We start from the raw sequence: 17,568 nt of genomic DNA, 5'->3' as shown, positions 1-17,568 counted from the left end.
GCAATAATCATGAAGACCTAAAGACCAGTGACCCTTCCAGAAATAGTCAGGACTGACAGGCCTCTAAGACTCTCACATCAGTGCTTCCCAAACTGTAATGTGCACACAAATAGCCTTCATGTCTTGTTAAAATGCAAATTCTGACTCAGCAGGTCTGGGGTGGGACCCACGATTCCGTGTTACTAATAAGCTTCTGATGATCACACTTTGAGTAGTGTCTTAGTCATTCTGGCAACTGAACAACAGAAATTTATTTCTCGAAGTTTTGGAAGCTGGAATGTCCAAGATCGAAGTGCCAGCAGATTCGTTGTCTGATAAGGTCCTGCTTCCTGGTTCTTTTTGCTGTGTCTGGGAGAAGAGGTAAGGGAGCTCTCTGGGGTGTCTTTATAAGCACACTAATCCCTGGGACTTTCTGGCAGTCCTGTGGTTAAGATTCCACACTTCCACTGCAGGGGGCACAGGTCCAATCCCTCATCAGGGAACTGAGATCCAGAATGCCAAGTGGTGTGGCCAAAAAAATAAAAGAACACTAATTTCATTCATGAGGGCTCTACCTTCATGACCTAATTGCCTCCCAAAAGCCCCACCTCCCAATACCATCACCTTGGGAGTTGATTTCAACCTATAAATTTGGGGGAGGGCAAAAGACATTCAGTCTATAACAGATAGAAAGGTCTTAATACAAACCTAGGAAAAGTAGAGAAGCCCGCCATGGACAAGTAATGATGGTCAGAATTACCAGCCCTGGGAGGTGGCTCTTAAAGACACAAATTCAATTTGATTTAGAAAAATCAAATAAGTGAGATTTCCTGTAACCATGTGTTGTGGAGAAAATGCATACTCATGTCTTGTGATATATGCTAGCCCATTAGTAATTTTTAAAGCTTTCAAACAGCTGTTATCCATCAAAACAGACTGGTCAGCAAGGGCCAGCTCTAAGTGAGCTGTTTTTTCTTTATCTCTTAACAGACCACACTGTCTCTGAGCCTTCTCTCAAGTCACCAAATAGCCTCAAGATCTTCCACCTGCTACAGGTTCTACTTCCCAATGGGCCATCGTAACTTTTCCAAATAAAATAGGAAAATATTCTGTGCCAGGGGCTATATCCACCCTTCTCTTAACACCCATTTGCAGCCTTCCTGTAAAGGGAAGACTGCAGTGTCTAAAGGCTTAAGAATATGCCTGATCTTGGATTCATCTTAATTTTCCAGGTGTCTAATGAGAGTTTCATGAGCTATCTGCAATCCTTTTGGCAAAGCTTCTCTAACAAATTCTCTATTCCTAGAGGGCTGAATGCAGCTTCCTTAGGGTTTAAGACACTATGGACATTATCAAGTCTTAACCTTTCCTAGAAGGATAAAAGCCTCTATAGGGGTTCAAGATGACACTCCCCCTTCTCACTGAGAAACTTTTCCAGGAATTCACTGAGAATTTCCCACATCCCTGAGACAGATGATGTCATTATGTCCACGAGTACAGGGACCGTGGCTTGCTCCTAAAGTCATTCGTTTTGTATTCCATGTCTTTTAAGTCAAGTGGAAGTGTTCATGGTATTGGTATTGCACCAGAAGACAGCACTGGGCAGCCAGGGAGAGCTAGACTCAAATTAGACTGCAGCTTACCAGCTGTGACACCTTAGGCAAGCTACTTTATTTTTTCTGAGTCTCAACTTATTAACTGTAAAGTATTAGTCATGAGCAAGAATAAAAAAATATTAATTATGAAGTAGATCATAAGACTGTTTGAGGATTAAGTGGAATATCCTATGAAAAGTACCTGGCCTAAAGTTGCTATTCAATAAAGCGAATGAGAGCCCTCTCACAAGGAAGAAGATTTCAGCTTTTATTCCTTTCACACTCTTTATTTTGTCTTAGTGGACTGGTGGCTAGGGGGGAATCCCAATCACTCTTGTATTTCTCTTCCCATCAGCTGGCAATCCATTTTCTGGCCAACAGTCAGGTCCTTTCCACCGTAGTCAGACTGAAAGCCAAATAATAATAATTTTTTAAAAAGAAAAAGAAATCTTATCCATCTAGGTATCATTAATTCTTCTAAGATTATAAATTAGGCCAAGATAAAATTTTGTCATTCTTCTGGGATGATGCGTTGGGCCACGTCTTGATTACATTAGATCTTATCTAGATGACCTCTTATTGTGCTTCCAGAACAGCTGAGAAATCTGGGCTGTGCTTTGCCCACAGCTGTGTACATCAACCCTCCGCCTCTCAGCAACACCTCATCAGTCCTCTATACTGAACTCCTATCCTCTAGTTATCCAAACTCTACACGTAACCCAGACCCTGTTTTGTTTTGTTTTGTTTTCTTTCACTCTGTCTCAGAGTTACCTGGCTAAAGAAAATTGCTTTCCAAGTCTGGGTTCAAACCCTTTTCCTCCCACCGTCCCACCCCACCCAAGGTCCCCCAGGACTGAGCACTCAGAGCTAGGCAAGGGGTTGAATGATTGAGTGAATAAATGAACAATTGTTCCAGCCGCTTTGGGTGCCGTGTCAAGTGTGCTGGGACACAGGCCATCTGCTTTGTGTCTTAACACCACGTGGTGTTTGCTTACTCATTTCTTTTAGGTCCCTCCAGCCTCCCAAGCACCAGGGTACTTGGGTCATTCAGTAACACCTCTTAGCCAGGGGATTCAAAGTAGTTCAAGATGAGTGACTATAATGAACCATCCTATGAAATGGTATCTATCTGGAAGGGGAGAGAATTGCAAAGGTGAAAAGAGGACTCAGGTATCCTTACCCCAAAAATATTGCCTACAGGGTCAGCTGCCCACCCCTCTGAACTGCACAGATGACCTTCCATCTGTGTCCTGGCATTGACCGTCATACACCTTACGCTCAGACGCTCTAGTTCTTACTTCTTAGACTCTGTGTTTGAACCATCAGCAGCAGCATCACCCAGGAACTTGTAAGAAATGAATGCATAATCTTGGGCCCTTGCTTCTTAGACTCTATGTTTGAACCAGCAGCAGCAGCAGCACCAGGAACTTGTAAGAAATGAGTGCATGATCTTGGGCCCTCCCCAGGTGTACTAAATAAGGATCTGCCTTTAACAAAATCCCCAGATGTTGAAAACACTGCTTGTCCGGGGGCTATACATGCTTCAAGTAGCACGGCTCTAGATTACCCATCATCCTTTGAACAAGCCGCAAGTGCTCATACTTCCAGGCCTTTGCTGGTATTATTCCTTCTGCTTAGGATACCCTTCCTCAGCTTCTCTCCCGGAATTCTAGACAATTTCATCTCTTATGCAGAAATCATCAGAGCACCCATCTCAGCACTTGGCAAAGAGCTTGCTGATCAGTCTACACATATGCATTCCTAACCGCCTTGACTTTCAGTTGGTTGTTTATTGAGTTCAACTGTGGGGACCATGCTGATTTATCAGCCAGCATATGATCTGTGCTCAACAAATGTTCATTGAACCCACATTGACACTAGCCCCATCTTCTCTGTCATTTTCACATCTTAGAGATTCCAGAAGAAGCCATGTGGCTCGTGAGACATCCCACCAAATTTTAACTTGTGCCATGATTAGCATCCTACAAATGCCCCTGGGCTTGCTGAATGGCCACCCACCTTGACACAAAAACTTGAGATTATATATACCATTGTATTTTACATATGCCCTCACTGATGTGCTAAGACAGAATGATGGTCTGCTCTGGATCATCTTTGGCAGATGATTATAAATTGCAGAGCATAAATGTAAAGGCTGATTTGTAACCTATCAGTAGGAGCCTTAATGGTCCTAAACAGGCCCTCACAGTGTTTTTCTCTGCCAGTCCAGGAACACACAACAACAAGCTTTGTGGGTAGGTAAGTTGATATTCAGGGGAAAAAAAAAAAAATTAAAAACACACTTTGAAAATGGAAGGCATTGAAATAAATTATAAAATCATCTCAATTTTCCTGCTTCTTACTTCAACCTCATTCATGACTATAACAGCTTGGTTTTCAATGACTGCTACTATGAAAATTTTCTCCTTTCTCAAGGCTCCAGCCAAACCCCACTGGAAATGAAAGAACTGAGCAGAGAGATGGTTGAAATTTCCCATAAGTTGAGTTTTTTATTACGGTGACTGCTGCTTTAAAAGCCAGTCGTAACACATATGGCTTACAAATTATTGCCTCATGTAGGAAAAGCAAAATTCTCTTTCTCCAAGTAGACGTACACTCGCCCAAATCCTATGGCATGGTTTACAGCAGTGGTACTGTTAAAGGCACCACAAACAAGCCTGGGAGAACTCATGTATGGGCCTTTCTCGTCACATGTGCTGTGATAATCCTGGATTCCTGGGATGTATGTTCTGGGGATCAGTCATTGACAGTACATGACCAACAAGAGTTTTAGAATTTTAGGTTGAAGATGAACTTTGAGGTCATTTCATCTAATGTTTGGATCTCTTAGGTAACATCCCTACCAAGTGGCCATCCAGCCAAGACAAGAAAACCTCTGGTAACCGGGAACCCACTACCTCCCCAAACTCTTAAGTCCCTTAAGTCTGATCTCCACTTGTTCACCTTCCATCTTTCCTGTGCAGGAGCACAAAAACAGCATCTTTAGGATCCCACCATCAGGAGAATTCAGGTCCAGTGGTTTCCTATCTTCAAAACTGTTGTTGCTCAGTTGCTCAGTCATGTCCAACTCTTTATGAACCCATGGACTGCAGCACGCCAGGCTTCCCTGTCCTTCACTATCTTCTGGAGTTTGCTCAAACTCATGTCCATTGAGTCAGTGATGCCATCCAACCATCTCATCCTCTGTTGAGCCCTTCTCCTCCTGCCTTTAATCTTTCCCAGCATCAGGGTCTTTTCCAATGAGTCATCTCTTCACATCAGGTAGCCAAAGTATTGGAGCTTCAGCTTCAATATCAGTCTTTCCAATGAATATTTAGGACTGATTTCTTTTAGGATTGACTGGTTCGATCTCCTTGCAGTCCAAAGGACTCTCAAGAGTCTTCTCCAACACTGCAGTTCAAAAGCATCAATTCTTCGGTGCTCAGCTTTCTTTATGGTCCAACTCTCACAACCATACATGACCACTGGAAAAACTATGGCTTTGACTGTACAGCCCTTGTTGGTAAAGTAATGCCTCTGCTTTTTAATATGCTGTCTAGGTTGGTCATAACGTTTCTTCCAAGCGGCAAGCATCTTTTAATTTCATGGCTGCAGTAGGTTCAAGTTCTACATTCCAGGGAAACAGAACCTGCTTAGTCTAACTGGATGTCACTCCTTGTCCAGAGAAAGGCCAGCACCACCAAGACCATGTGCATCAGAGATGGGGAGTCCTCCAAAGTATTTAAAAGGAGGTGTTGAATCCAGAAAAAGGAAAAAAAACTTTGTTCTGACAAGGTTTTTTTCTGACAAGGGGGGAGATGCAGCAACTGTAGTAAGGGTAGTTGAACTGGAAGATGAGCCGTTGGTTCAGTCAAAGGCTGACAAAAACTATCAGATGTCTACAAACCCACAATCCAACTTAAAAATTTTTTTTATATTCCTGCTTTTGCTCAATCCTGGAATAATCTCTTCAACCTCCAGATAATTCTCACTAATAGGCTGGATCCCACCTGCCCTCCATTTCCAGCACTGCATCTGCCTTGGTGTATAGATACCCTCGTGCTTGGACATCCCCTTCCCCCTACCAGACTGTAATCTCCCCAGATGGGAATCAAATTTGGTAGTTTTCTTTTTATCCTTCACAACACCTATACAAAGTACGAACTTACACAGAGTTGCTGTTTTCCAAATCAGCGGGAAATGTCTTACTTCAAGTAGATGAACATCCAGCAAGTAGGGTGAAGGACAGGAAGTTGTGAATTACCCTGAGTGCTTAAACTTCTTCCTTTTAAGATGTTATGGCAAGCGGGACTTCTGCGGGCTAAGTAAAGATTTCGTTTTCATGATTGTAGTGTGAAATTGAAATATCTCAACATATTAATATTCATCCTCTGACATTTTAACTATCATTTCTGTTCTCTCGTGTAGTCGACTACCAGTAATTGTGTCAGGATTCAGAGCAGAAATATGAGCATCACATTTGTCTCTGCCCTCAAGGAGCTCATCAGCTTTGATAAGTCCACGGCAGAAAAATAATAAATCAGGAATCCCAGGATGAGAATCAATACTCCGGAGATATAGACTAAGTGCCTCTCTAATCCTTTAAGTCAGAGTCTCTCAAAGCACACCCTCCGACTTTCTGCAACAAACTCACTCCTGGCACTTCTTACACTGCAGACCTCCAACCCATGCCTGACCTATAAAATCAAGCATTTAGCCTAGTGCTTGGAGTCCAAGAGTTTCTAAGAAGCCCCTGAGTGGGAATTTCATACACATCATAAATTGACGGCTACATACAACTCTAGTTATAAATTCTTGAGACCTGAGCACACAGAATGTTATAATATGGATATTCCAAAGCCAAAACAAAGAAACAAAACCTGTTAAAATCCCAACAAAACAGTGTGTAAACTCACACTAGCTTATCATCTGATGAAAGGAAACTCTCGTGCAGTATCATACTCGTTTTCCATGGCTCACCAGTTACCAGCATACACTGTTTTATCGTTAAACCCTGCAGGAGATGGATGCCTTGCTTGACAAGAAGAGTTTTCAGCCAGGCAAGTGGCTGGAATGCTGTCTGGCCTGTATGCTGGTTAGAAGGCTGCAGCAGACGTCAGCATATCCAGGTTACATTTCGGGTTCCTGCTAACTGCAACGTGCAGCATTTGTCCTCCAATCATTCGTGGACCCCATAACAGGTAGGTTTTTTTCTGACAAGGGGGGAGATGCAACAACTGTAATAAGAGTAGTTGAACTGGAAGATGAGCCATTGGTTCAGTCAAAGGTAAAGAAGTGTAACCTAACATCTCCCTCTTCTAACAGCCATTGACGACTATCAAAAAGCTAAAACTAAAATCTGTCTTTCTAACAGTAAGTTGGAGATTTTCAAAGGGCAACCCTGGCCTCAGAGCTGAGTTTTAGCTCCCCCTCCCTGCTGCCTTGTAGCTGATGTGGGAGCAAGTCCCCCACCTCTCACCCAGCCTCCTGCTCTGTCCGATGCTGGCAGCACCTGCCCAACGTCTGGGGTCTTGGTTGGATCCATGGTTCACAGACGCAAAGGTATTTCCTATGCTCTAAGTCAGGACTTCTCCCCCAGGGGTCCAGGGGTCCCGTTGGCTCTGTTAGTGCTTTAATGAGCATCCTGATGTTATAAATAAAATAGGTATAGGCTGTGCTATGCTAGGAGAAGGCAATGGCACCCCACTCCAGTACTTTTGCCTGGAAAATCCTATGGACGGAGAAGCCTGGTAGGCTGCAGTCCATGGGGTCGCTAAGAGTCAGATACGACTGAGCGACTTGACTTTCACTTTTCACTTTCATGCATTGGAGAGGGAAATGACAACCCACTCCAGTGTTCTTGACTGGAGAATCCCAGGGACGGGGGAGCCTTGTGGGTTGCCGTCTATGGGGTCACACAGAGTCGGACACGACTGAAGCGACTTAGCAGCAGCAGTGCTAAGTCGCTTCAGTCATGTCCGAGTCTTTGAGACCCCATGGACTGTAGCCCACCAGCCTCCTCTGTCCTTGGGATTCTCCAGACAAGAATACTGGAGTGGGTTGCCATGTCCTCCTCCAGGGGATCTTCCCGACGCAGGGATGGAACCTGCGTTTCTTACATCTCCTGCCCTGGCAATAGACAAACTTTTTTTTCTGGGGAAAGCGTCCATAGCTTTGATCAGATTTTCAAAGGAGTCTCTGACCTAAATTGCTATCACGTTCCTTTTCTCTGTAATTAATTACCAAGTGTTTATTGAGTCTTTACTGTGGAATCTGTCATTAGTGGAGCAGCGACCCCCACTTCTCTTGTAACCTTTGAGCAGTCAAGGATGGATCACAGCATTTATATGGTTTGGGTTTCACTTTATAGGAGAGAGCGGTGAGGGTCATGCACCAAGAGCCGCCTGGGAAGCGTTACCTCACCTCGGGGGGAATCTACACCCACGGGGCGCTGTCCCCGGCCTCCAGCAGGGCAGAGTGGGAGGCTGTCGAGCCTGTTCTAAGTCAGCGCAACGTGTTTTCCACTCCAGCAACACCTAACATATGGCATGTGCACTGATGCCGATGAAAACAGTGATTCATCCTTAATCCTTAAAAACACACACACACACACACAGTCGACCCTGTGGCCTTGGCTCTCCTCCCTGAATGCCCTTCTGTTCTCCAAAATGTCTGTGTTGCCACCTGCCCGCACCTGGTCCCGCTTGCTCCTCGGTCTCCCTCTCCTGCAGGCTCCCTGCCAGTCTTCTGATCTCTGGCTCCTTCTCTTTCCATTGCTCTTTTTTCTGCTTCCTCACCGTCCCTTCTGGGGATTTCAGCTGCACGTCCTCAGCCTTCTCTGCCATGTAACGACCTTCCCTCTCCTGTCCTGGCCTTGGTGTCTCCCACTTGGTCTGCCCTCTGCCTTGACCATCCTCCCCATCCCCCACCCCTTAGAAGGAATAGCTCCCTATCTGGGGGGAAGGGAAGAAGGTGAAGGAAAATGTAGGAAACATTGGGTGATGAGATAAAGAGGAGAAATTTGGGGGAAGAAGGGTAGCAGGATGAAAACACTGAGAATCACCAACTTCCTCCTGCTTTTTTTTTTTGGAGGGGGCGGGTCACAAGGCACAGCATGTGGGATCTTAGTTCCCCAATCAGGGATCGAACCCAAGCCCCTGTAGTCGAAGCATGGAGTCCTATCCACTGGACCACCAAGGATGTCCCTCTCCTGCCACTTTGATGTACTTCACAAGGTCTTTTGTTTGGTGCCCAGCAGGGCAGAAGGCACAGGTGTTATATTCTGGGAGAAGACCAAACTTCACCAGCCTTGTAAAAAAACATAAAAGCAGAAAGAGAAGAATAGAGAGATAAGGAAAGATAAGAATAGAGAGATAAGAAGAAAAAAGAGAGGAAATGTCAAGCGATAACAGAGGGGAAAGAACAAAAATGGATAATCTCATAGCTTAACTCTCTTTAAACCAAAGCAGACCTTCATCAATAGTTAAGCAAACAGGGATAAAAAGAATCATATCTGGAGACAAAGGCAACCAGTCATTGTCACTAGATTTGGGATTTGGGCAACCTTGAATTGTGCAAGCAGGAGTGTTCTAAACATTGGTTATTGGTGGAGACTCAAAACACGTTTTCAAAAAAAGGCAGTATGATGCAGAGAAGTCAGAAAAAACTGGGTGAATCCTAGTTCAGTGTAACCTTGGTCCAGTCACAACCTGTCAGAGCTTCAAATAAAGATGAGCATACCTTCCAAGAAGTATATCTCTATCGCAGGATTGTTGTGACAAGTGATGGTTTGTGTCAAGTGCCCTGAATACAGTTGTGGTTGTTATTATTTTTACTATCATTAAAACTCTGCTCTATGGTATAGAATCACGAGGGGAAATTACAATAACTAATAACCTGCAATCTACCAGAAATAAAAAGCACTGTCCTAAAAAGACCATAGAAATCCAACCATTGTGCACTTCACAATGCTTTCGTGGGGGGATGTACAGAATTTAACCACCAGCAGCAGGAGTCAATGCTTTTCCAAGAAGAGCCTCTACTAGAATCTGCCCTGCAGGTGGGAGTGGAGAGGCTGGGTATCCAGTAGGTTGGGGGTAGAGAGAGTCAACCTTACAAGTAGTGGTCAAGTTTCTAAGCCTCCGTTCCTCATATATAGAAAAAGGACAGTGATGTACACTTCACTGTATACAAGTTGGAAGATTAAAAGCCAACCAGTATACCAAGCCTGTGTTTTCTAGAACATAATCTCTATGGGATATTAACGTGTGCGTCTGTGCTCAGTCCCTCAGTCAAGTCTGACTCTGCGACCCCATGGACTAGCCCACCAGGCTCCTCTGTCCATGGGGTTCTCCAGGCAAGAATGCTGGAGTGGGTTGCCATTTCCTACCTAAAGGGATCTTCCCAACCCAGGGTCATACATTGGCAGGCAGATTCTTTACCACTGAGCCACCCGGGAAGCCTAGTAAGTGTTACCAAAGTGGGAAAATGCTGGGTCACATGGAGGTCTCATGTGTCCTTGTGTGGACAGAGAAATGGAAGCAAATTTGCAGAATCTACCAGCATTGCAAATGCACAGACTTCTTGACACAGCAATCCTGCTAATGAGATGCGAGGGAGAGATTCAATTGATTTCTTATTGCAGGACTTCTTCAGACAGGAATGTGATCTGCAGCTTTTCCCAAACATATTTAAATCCAGGCTCCTTTTCTTGTAGAACATCTCCTGGGATTAGTGTTCCAAGGAAGACATTTGGAAACACTAAATTAGATCGTGCATGTGTGAGCTGGTACAGATGGTACTCCATAAGCCTTTTCTTTTCTTCTGATGGTCCCAGGCTTAGCCCAAGCCCTCCTGTCCCAGCACCACCATCTGTTCCCTATGACCAAAGTCTCTCTTCTCCCTCGTCAGCTACAAAACACGACACGGTCCAATAACTTCTCCTGGATGTCCTGTCTCTGAAGTGTAGAATCCCTCAGAAGTTTTCTAAAGCTCTTCACTGTTTAGAGCAATAAGAAATGAAGAACGAAAACATTCTCTCTCCTCCAGCTCCTTTCTCTGTGTTCACTTCGACTCTGTGCGGACTGACAAGAACGAAAACATTCTCTCTCCTCCAGCTCCTTTCTCTGTGTTCACTTCGACTCTGTGTGGACTGACAAGGCCAAATACAGCTCAGGCACTAAAGGTGAGCATCAGAGACTCGAAGTGAAATTCACTTGGCAAAGAAAAATTCGTTGATGTATCATGGGTTCTTCAACAGCCAAGTCAGGGGAGCAGGGCCTGGGAACTAGAAAAACAAATTAGAACAGAGACTGGGGAACCGAGAGGGGTCGGATAGAAGCAGCTTCAGGAATGAGCTTCTCTTTCCTTTCTCTTTTTTTTTTTTAAAGATTAATTTATTTGTTTGGTTACTTTTGGCTGCGCTGGGTCTTCATTACTGTGTGAGGGCTTTCTCTAGTCGTGGCCGGTGGGGGCTAGTCTCTAGTTGTCATCCCGGGACTTCTCGTGGATAGCAGAGAAGTGGATAGCAGATAGCAGTGGCTTCTCTTGTTGAGGAACACGGGCTCTAGGCCAGCAGGCTCAGTAGCTGTGGCTTGTGAGCTCAAGAGTGCTGGCTCAGTAGTCATGGCGTACAGGCTTAGATGTCCTGAAACATGTGGAAGCATCCCAGAGCAGTGATCAAACCCCTGTCCCCTGCACTGGCAGGCAGATTCTTAACCACTGGACTATGAGGGAAGCCCTCTTTCCTTTCCTGAGTCATCATTAGGCTTTTCCCCTAGGGTCTGATGGGGTGCCAGTGAGAAAATGTGTGACAGGTCAAGGAAGGGAGGAAGAAGGCAGGGGAGTGGTGAGTTTTAAAAGGGAACATGCTGTGTGTGCTATATGATGGAGCATGGGTAAATGAGTGGTTCCCCCACAGAGCAGGTCTGAAATAAATCCTTGAATGAATTAATTGATGGAAGAACTACCAACTAACTAGATAAGATTGAGTACAAATCAGAAAACCATAGTCACTGTTCTTCAGAGTAAGAAAATAAAGTTCTTGGCAAGAATCAGATCCAAGTGAGCAAGACAGCCTGTTTGACCAGGTAAGCGGTTCTCATGTCACAATAGCAGTGGGACGCGCCATAAGAGAAACACCTAACCGAACCACTTTTGTTCCAGTTCCTTCTCAGAGGAGCAGAATCCCAGCAAGGGGTTGGGGGAAGGTCATTCTTCTAGCCAGCGTGTGTCAATAGACCTGAATTTTGCCCTAATCTGCTCAGAGAGGCTTTCTCTTCCTTTGTTTGGCTTTTTCTCCCCTCTGAGGATTGCCTCATCTCCATCCAGATAGTAGAGATCTTCAACTACTCACCAGGGGTTTGACACTGACTGTGGAATCTTTGATATTCCTTGAATATGAAACTAACACAATGGAGACTCACAGTATTGTTATTATCTTATTATAGACTGAAAGAAGGAAAAGAACATTTAACTGTATGCACAGCCAAAAACATCAATATTTACAAAAGACGCCAATTACTATAATAATTGTGGAGTATCTTACAGAACTGTAGAATGTCATACAACTGATGAAGGATGCATAAAATCTTTAAAGAACGTGTTAACTCTGACACACAAAAAAGAAAATGTTGTTTGGACAAGAAAGATAGATTTAAAAGTCAACATATTTAAGGAAAATATTATCAGGAAGATAGATCTTTAACAAGCAAAATATGACCTGCATTCAAAACCAAAGATAAAATTTTTAAATTATTCATTGATTTGAATTACGAATACAAGTTTCCCCTATATTTCACTGTAAATAATTGAGAGTTAACTTGAGAGTTAAAATGTTTTCAAAATAAAGGATTTTACTCAAAAATTTAACTTTAGATAACTTTCTGTGGTACAAAGTGATGGAATTAGGAAAACTAACATAAAGAAATAAAAACTAATAACAGGAAGAAATAAAATTTGAATGCATTCATGGGTAAATGATTGGAAATGACTGATGCTGGAAAAGATTGAGGGCAAGAGGAGAAGAGGGTGACAGAGGATGAGATGGTTGGATGGCATCATCAACTCAATGGACGTGAGTCTGAGCAAACTCAGGGTGTTAGTGAAGGCAGGGAAGCCTGACGTGCTGCAGTCCGTGGGGTCACAAAGAGTCGGACCTGACTTAACAACTGAACAACAAGAATAATGGGGAAATGAAAGCCATGTTTTCCTGAGGATAAATCTAAGAAAATTCTGATTGAAAAATAACACACACTTCTCCAGAACCTGCTCAATATTAAATTTTTTCCTCTAATAATCTTTTGATCTGAGATCCCCTTCTTCTTTACAAAAGATAACATCTATTCTTTCAAATCACTTCTGTTGGTTAAGATTAGTGAGTTGGAAAGAAGATGATCCTAAACAATTCTGCCCCCAGCTGTGGCAGATTAATTTGTAACAGTAACACTCCCCCTAAGAATGATTGAAAACATGAAGATGGGGAAGAAGAGGCTGTCTGAGGGCATCAGAGTGGTACCAAAGCACCAAGGACCTGAGAGGGCAAAATTCCAGAGAAGTAGGACTCATATGGTTTGAACTTGATATCTGTCAGCTGAAGCAATTTTTCTCTGCAGGGCATTTGATAATCCAGATCAGCAGAATAGTGATCAAGAAAAAAGAAAACCAGAATCTGAGTATTATCAGTCAATGCAGGGATCTCACAAAAATGTCTAATTTCAGCTGAACGTATCTTCCTAAGTGTCAATGAAAAAGGCATTACCAACCTTTCCAAGTAAGCCCTCCATGGATATTATGCCCAGCCTTCGTTTGGAGTTATCAATTGTCTCCTGAGCCATAATCAGAATTGAATATTTTTAAACCTTCACAAAATCAACATTGTAAGTTAACTCAGTAAACAGTCAAGTTGACCAAAGGTAAAGAGCCTTGTGAATGAATCAAAGACAAGAAAAATTCCTGTGGATTGAGTTCCCCAGAGGAAGACAGTGAGATGGACTTTGCAGCATAAAATTTTTATTGAGGACCAGCACCTGTGAAAAGAAGATGGGACGATGAAAATGGGCAAATGGGGAGTTGAAGTGTGATGTAGGCTCAGAAATTCTTCAGTTTACCAGGCAGGGAGTTTTAGAGTAAAAGAGTACCATGTGAGTTGGACCCCACTGGACCAAGAGCCACTTTTACCTCCTCTTGTATTAAGTCATGGGATTCAGAATGTGGCATGGCCTTGAGTAGGGAAGTCATGTACGGATGTGAGAGCTGGACCATAAAGAAGGCAGAGAGCTGAAGGACTCTTGAGAGTCTCTTGGACTACAAGAAGATCAAACCAGTCGATCGTAAAGGAAGTCAACCCGGAATACTTGTTAGAAGGACTGATGCTGAAGCTGAAGCTCCAATTCTTTGGCCACCTGATACAAAGAGCCAACTCATTTGAAAAGACCCTGCTTCTGGGAAAGATTAAAGGCAGAAGGAGAAGAGGGTGACAGAGGATAAGATGATTGGATGGCATCACCAATTCAACAGACATGAACTTGGGCAAACTCTGGGAGATGGTGAGGGACAGGGAAGCCTGGCATGCTGCAGTCCATGGGGTCACAAAGAGTCGGACACGAATTGGCAACTGAACAATAACAAGTCGGGCAAGGTGGCTTTCTGCAGATAAAGCAGACCCTGGAGGAGCTGACAGTTGAGGACTTTCTTCTGACCTCAGTCTGTGCAGCTGGGCAGCAGATCCATCCTAGAAGGAGCAGCTCCTCCTGCACCATCCCTATTTCCCAGAGCAGGGACAGCCAAGAAAACACAACACAGGATGCTAACGGGGGATGGAGTCCGGGTGGTGTCGCCCAGGCATGCATCATTCATTCGACATTCCCCAGACTTTCACTGTGGACTTATTCTGAGCCTAGAACTGTACTTTGGATCCAGAAAAGAGGCTCACATTCTCTCTACCCTCTAAGAATATCCATCCAGCAAGGGAAGGCAGCTACGAAGTGAGTCCTCTGAGAGCGAAGGCACAGCACCAGGGGGTAAGGCAAGGAGGGCACCTCGCCCAACCAAACTGGGGAAAGAGAGCAGAGATCTTCATAAGTTTCCACGCAAATGCTTTCTGGTCTGGAGTGTCTGCTGTGTAAGTAACTAAGCATAAGCGGCTGTCTACCGGGGAGCAAGAAATGGCAACCCTCTCCAGTATTCTTGCCTGGAGGATCCCGTGGACAGAGGAGCCTGGCGGGCTACAGTCCATGGGGTCGCAAAGAGTCGGACACTACTGAAGCGACTTAGCAAGCACGGGGAAGCAGACCCCGGTAATTTTATGGAAATAGTCAAACATAAGGGGCAAAGATGACTTAGCCATCATCCCCAGGAGTCATATGAAGGAGATTCACCATCAGCTTCCCTAGGCTTTGTTTATTCATCTGTTACAAAGGGGAACTCTTATTTCAAAGAACAAATTAATTCCCGTGACATGTGTTCACTGTAACTACAAAACTTGGTCAGGATTATAGAAAATCTGAGCTTGGTTCTCCCAGTTGTGGAAGGCTCAGTCAGTTAAATTTACAGAGTCTTCTCCAGCAGGAACTGAGAAGGGGGCTGTTTGTCTTTTTTTGGTAAATGCAGATGCAAAGTTTATTATTAGAGACAGAGCACAACAACAAGTGGGTCAGCCCATAGAGAAATGGCTTGTTGAGATGAGATAGAAGCAAGGCAGCGATGCATGCCCAGAGAGAAAGGGTGTGGGCATCCCCTTTAGGGGGAGGAGACCCTGTCTGTTCCTAGGGGTATCTCAGCTTCTAGAACAAATGGGAAATTCTATATGCCCCCCTCTCCCTTTTTTTCCCCCTGCAAAAAACTTTATTGTTTCTGCTTGGTCCAGAGCTTGGGAGAGGGCTTCAAGATGATTAAAATGCTGCCTAGGGGCTGCAGAAAAGGGCTCCAGACAGAAGCCCTGGCCCCAGAAGGCCTACTCAAAGGCAGCCGGGGTCCAGAGGCTCCTAGTCATGTTGAAGGGTGAGCCTTTCCATGAGATACTTGCCCAACTCAGCCTGGGGACCGGCCAGCCTGTGCAGGTTGGTCACATGGTTGCCCATCTTCTCCGTGAGTTTCTCCTGCTCATCCAGGGTGCAGCTTTCCCGGAACCACAGAGGTGGGGGTCTGCTCGGGCAGAACCCAGGGCCCACAGGTCCAAAATGGCCTGGTTCAAGTTCTTCTCCATGAGAAGGGTGGCTTCCATGGCATCCTGGATTTTCCGTGCTTGTCTCGAGAAGCTTCTGCACGTCCTGGAAGAGGGTGCGGTCACTGCACTGGTTTTGCATTATTCAAGAGACACTGGGTGCTTCTTCTTGGCCAATTCATGGAAAAAGGGGCCCACACCCTCCAGAACTACATCATCATGGTCAAAATAGAACCCCAGGGAGAAATAGGTGATGGAGGCCCACAGATGCAGGTTGACCAGGCGGTTGACGGCAGTCTCTACCTAGGTGAAAAAATTCTGATGAATCTGGGAGCTCATGGTTGGTGGGTATTAAGGAGTTAACCTCAAAAAGTGGTGTTGGCTGGTCCCAGTGGTTGAGGACAGTTGTGTGGCTGATTCTGAAGGTTGCAAAAAGAGTTTGGAGGGTGGTCAGAGGCTGCAGCGAGGGGCATCCCTGGGTCCGTTCTGTCCAAACACTGTTGAAGCAGGAGACAGATCCACGGGTCCGTGGAGCAAAGCTACTGAAAGCTGTCTCCCTATGTCAGTTAGTGAGCACAGTAGAGACATTTCCAGTTGGCTAGTGAGCACACTAGGGGTGATTTCCGGGCTCCTCCATCTCCCCCCAACCCCCAGCCTCCTTTCTCCCCTCCTCGCCCTGCCTAGGACCACCTCTGAGCTCAGACTGTGGATTGGAACACCTGTGAGTGGCTTCTCCAAGTGGCCAGGGCTTCCTTACCACGTGGCAGCTGGGTTCCCAAGGTGAGCATCCTGAGAGAGAGGGAGCCAGACAGAAGCCACATGACCCTTCTTGACCTCACCTCAGAGGTCAAACTCTATCCCTTCCGCTGCATCCTACTGCAGTTACAAAGATTTTCTCAGATTCAAAGGTAGGGAACCTTCTCAATGGGGAGATGTCAACATCGCATTGCAGAAAACAAAAACGAAACATGTGATATGAACATGGCAGATTACATTTTCCAAGGGACATCTGTATATATGCCACAACACTCCTATGACGCAAATACAAGGTCTCTCTTGCATTTGCATTAACAGACATTCCTGACTCTGCCCTGTACATTCTTCTCGAAATCCTCAGGAGCTCTGCAAAGAAAATATGAGCATATTGGCTCTCCCTTCCATTCCTGCCCAAACTCAGGACCTGGCGGGGCAGGGGATGCAAAAGTGACAGATTGGGAATGTTTATCTCAGCAAGTAGAGATCTCACTCGGGCTCTGGGTGACGTGGGAGCAAGGCCACACACACCCGTTATCAGTACTGCTTGAGTTAGCGTGCCATTTCTGTCCCTTTCATTCCTCTTTTTCATTATTTATTTGTCTATGTTTGGTTAATGTTCCAGGGCCTAAATCTTCTTGGGAAAGAAGACATTATCCGTACAGCATTAAAACTCCATTTTCATTTATTTATGCCAAGGCTCGTAGAATTATTAGGAATTTTAAGCTGAATTCACTTACGCCAAGTGGTCCTTTTGACAGGAAGTGAATTTCAGGCTAAGTCAGTACTCAGGCAGTCATTCACCTCAAAGTCAGGATGCAAATCAATTCTTTTTTATTTCAACAGATGTGTTCTTTAGCCAGAGTTAAAATAATCTAAAGAGAAGGGAAAACTGTCTTCCAACACTCTGAGTGGACTGAAATAAAATCCAGAATGCTTAGACTGGAAAAAAAAAAAAAAAAGGCATTATTCAATTTCCAAGCACAGTACCTCGAATAATGAATTTAAAGAATTCCTTCTTGCTTTATTATTGGTGTGGCTTTGTAATTGTCTTTTCTGTCTTCTTTATTTCTTGGTGGG

At 44.6% G+C, this 17,568-nt stretch overlaps 1 pseudogene; it reads right to left on the bottom strand.

Moving 5' to 3' along the window:
* Positions 1-15,556: 15,556 nt before the first annotated feature.
* Positions 15,557-16,174, bottom strand: LOC107131747 (ferritin light chain-like; annotated as a pseudogene).
* Between the last annotated feature and the right edge of the window lie 1,394 nt (positions 16,175-17,568).

The sequence above is a fragment of the Bos taurus genome, chromosome 23 (assembly GCF_002263795.3).
Source record: "Bos taurus isolate L1 Dominette 01449 registration number 42190680 breed Hereford chromosome 23, ARS-UCD2.0, whole genome shotgun sequence".
Classification (NCBI taxonomy): Eukaryota; Metazoa; Chordata; class Mammalia; order Artiodactyla; family Bovidae; genus Bos; species Bos taurus.
Note: the sequence above shows the minus strand (reverse complement) of the source record. Positions and strands in the feature narration are given on the sequence as shown.